Raw genomic sequence first — 3,920 nt, 5'->3', positions numbered from 1 at the left:
CTGAACATGAGGAAGAACTTCCTGACTGTGAGAGCCGTTCAGCAGTGGAACTCTCTGCCCCATAGTGTGGTGGAGGCTCCTTCTTTGGAAGCTTTTAAGCAGAGGCTGGATGGCCGTTTGTCAGGGGTGATTTGAATGCAATATTCCTGCTTCTTGGCAGAATGGGGTTGGACTGGATGGCCCATGAGGTCTCTTCCAACTCTTTGATTCTATGATTCTATGAGGCTGGATGGCCATCTGTCAGGGGTGATTTGAATGCAATATTCCTGCTTCTTGGCAGAATGGGGTTGGACTGGATGGCCCAGGAGGTCTCTTCCAACTCTTTGATTCTATGATTCTATGATTCTATGATTCTAGTGCCTCTTGCCGGGACAAACATGAGAGCATGCCCGAAATGTGAAGATGTACAACCTGCCGATCGTAAGGTGTCTATGGCATGTTGTGGAGGTTTCCTTCCTATAGTTATTATAAGTCAAAGACAACTTGATGACAAACAATAACAGTAATTGAAGTTAATACTGAATTAATTTTTTTTTTGTCGTGTCAGGAGCGACTTGAGAAACTGCAAGTCGCTTCTGGTGTGAGAGAATTAGCCGTCTGCAAGGACATTGCCCAGGGGACGCCTGGATATTTTGATGTTTTCATCATCCTTGTGAGAGGCTTCTCTCATGTCTCCGCATGAGGAGCTGGAGCTGGCAGAGGGAGCTCATCCACGCTCTCCCAGGATTCAAACCTGCGACCTGTCAGTCTTCAGTCCTGCCAGCACAAGGGTTAATCCCACTGCACCACCGGCATACAGTTAAAAGAGACCTCGAGGGCTATCCAGTCCAACCTCCTGCCAAGAAGCATGAGGTTGGGCATATGGAGTATTCATGCCAAGTTTGGTCTAGAGATCCTTCATTGTTTGAGTCTACACTGCTCTCTGGATGTAGGTGAACTACAACTCCAAAACTCAAGGTCAATGCCCACCAAACCCTTCTGGTGTTTTACTGTTGGTCATGAGAGTCCTGTGTGCCAAGTTTGGTTCAATTCCATTGTTGGTGGAGTTCAGAATGCTCTTAGATTGTAGGTGAACTATAAATCCCAGCAACTACAACTCCCAAATGAGAAATCAATCCCCTCCAACCTCATAGAATCCTAGAGTTGGAAGAGACCTTCTGGGCCATCATCCAGTCCAACCCCATTCTGCCAAGAAGCGGGAATATTGCATTCAAAGCACCCCTGACAGATGGCCATCCAGCCTTTGTTTAAAAGCTCCCAAAGAAGGAGCCTCCACCACACTCCAGGGCAGAGAGTTCCACTGCTGAACAGCTCTCACAGTCAGGAAGTTCTTCCTATGTTCAGATGGAATCTCCTCTCCTGTACTTTGAAGCCATTTTCCGCATCCTAATCTCCAGGACAGAAAACAAGCTTGCTCCCTCCTCCTCCCTGTGGCTTCCTCTCACATATTTATACATAACTAGCTTTCCCCTGCCACACGTTGCTGTGGCCCAGTCTGTTGATCTGGGGAAAAAAGTAACGCGAAAGTGTTGGTTTCTAATATATGTAATTTCTTTACACTTGTGGGTAAACAGTATTTGATTACGTTTTCTTGCCCTGGTGAAAGGAGTTGGACTGGATGGCCTTAAATATTTTCTATTGGTCATAGGGGTTCTGTGTGGGAAGTTTAGCCCAATTCTATCACTGGTGGGATTCAGAATGCTGTTTGGTTGTAGGTGAACTATAAATCCCAGCAACTAGAACTCCCAAATGTCAAGGTCTATTTCCCCCCAAGCCCCATCTGTGTTCCTATTTGGGCATATGGAATATTTGTGCCAAGTTTGGTCCAGACCCATCATTGTTTGAGCCCAGAGTGCTCTCTGGATGTAGGTGAACTACAACTTCCAAACTCAATGTCAATGCCCACCAAACCCTTCTGTTGTTTTGTTTTGGTCATGGGAGTCCTGTGTGCCACGTTTGGTTCAATTCCATCATTGGTGGAGTTCAGAATGCTCTTTGGTTGTAGGTGAACTATAAATCCCAGTAACTAGAACTCCCAAATGTCAAGGTCTATTTCCCCCCAAGCCCCATCTGTGTTCCTATTTGGGCATATGGAATATTTGTGCCAAGTTTGGTCCAGAACCATCATTGTTTGAGCCCAGAGTGCTCTCTGGATATAGGTGAACTACAACTTCCAAACTCAATGTCAATGCCCACCAAACCCTTCTGTTGTTTTGTGTTGGTCATGGGAGTCCTGTGTGCCACATTTGGTTCAATTCCATCATTGGTGGAGTTCATAATGCTCTTTGGTTGTAGGTGAACTATAAATCCCAGCAACTACAACTCCCAAATGTCAAGATCAATTTTTTTGAGTGATGGTCACTCCTTGGGTTAGTAGGTGTCTTGTGTCCAAATTTGGCGACAATTCATCCAGTGGTTTTAGAGTTTTGTTAATCCCACAAACGAACATTATAGAATCATAGCATCCTAGAATCAAAGAGTTGGAAGAGACCTCCTGGGCCATCATCCAGTCAAACCCCATTCTGCCAAGAAGCAGGAATATTGCATTCAAATCACCCCTGACAGATGGCCATCCAGCCTCTGTTTAAAAGCTCCCAAAGAAGGAGCCTCCACCACACTCCAGAGCAGAGAGTTCCACTGCTGAACGGCTCTCACAGTCAGGAAGTTCTTTCTCGTGTTCAGATGGAATCTCCTCTCTTGTAGTTTGAAGCCATTGTTCCATTGCGTCCTAGTCTCCAAGGAAGCAGAAAGGAAGCTTGCTCCCTCCTCCTCCCTGTGGCTTCCTCTCACCTATTTATACATGGCTATCATATCTCCTCTCAGCCTTCTCTTCTTCAGGATAAACATGCCCAGCTCCTTAAGCCGCTCCTCATAGGGCTTGTTCTCCAGACCCTTGATCATTTTAGTCACCCTCACCAGTACTTAGATTTTGACGTATTTGGTATTTGTGCCAAATTTGGACCAGTGAATGAAAATACATTCTGCATATCGGGTATTTACATGACGATTCATAGCAGTAACAAAATGACAGTTGTGAAGTAGCAACGAAAATATTTTTATGGTTGAGGGTCACCACAGCACGAGGAACCGTGTTAAGGGGTCGTAGCATTAGCAAGGTTATAATTATATAATGTATAAATATGTGAGAGGAAGCCACAGGGAGGAGGAGGGAGCAAGCTTGTTTTCTGCTTCCCTGGAGACTAGGATGCAATGGAAGAATGGCTTCAAACTACAAGAGAGGAGATTCCATCTAAACATGAGGAAGAACTTCCTGACTGTGAGAGCCGTTCAGCAGTGGAACTCTCTGCCCCGGAGTGTGGTGGAGGCTCCTTCTTTGGAAGCTTTTAAACAAAGGCTGGGTGGCCATCTGTCAGGGGTGATTTGAATGCAATATTCCTGCTTCTTGGCAGAATGGGGTTGGACTGGATGGCCCATGAGGTCTCTTCCAAGTCTAGGATACTATGATCTAAGAACTTCCTGACTGAGAGCTGTTCAGCAGTGGAACTCTCTGCCCCGGAGTGCGGTGGAGGCTCCTTCTTTGGAAGCTTTGAAACAGAGGCTGGATGGCCATCTGTCAGGGGTGATTTGAATGCAATATTCCTGCTTCTTGGCAGAATGGGGTTGGACTGGATGATGGCCCAGGAGGTCTCTTCCAAGTCTAGGATACTATGATCTAAGAACTTCCTGACTGAGAGCTGTTCAGCAGTGGAACTCTCTGCCCTCGAGTGTGGTGGAGGCTCCTTCTTTGGAAGCTTTTAAGCAGAGGCTGGATGGCCATCTGTCAGGGGTGATTTGAATGCAATATTCCTGCTTCTTGGCAGAATGGGGTTGGACTGGATGATGGCCCAGGAGGTCTCTTCCAACTCTTGGATTCTTTGAAGGTTGAGAAACACTGTTTTACAGAGGCAACACTAACGAGA

Source organism: Anolis sagrei, chromosome 9 (genome assembly GCF_037176765.1).
Source record: "Anolis sagrei isolate rAnoSag1 chromosome 9, rAnoSag1.mat, whole genome shotgun sequence".
NCBI lineage: Eukaryota > Metazoa > Chordata > Lepidosauria > Squamata > Dactyloidae > Anolis > Anolis sagrei.
The sequence above is the reverse complement of the archived record's forward strand: the minus strand, read 5'-3'. Positions refer to the sequence as shown.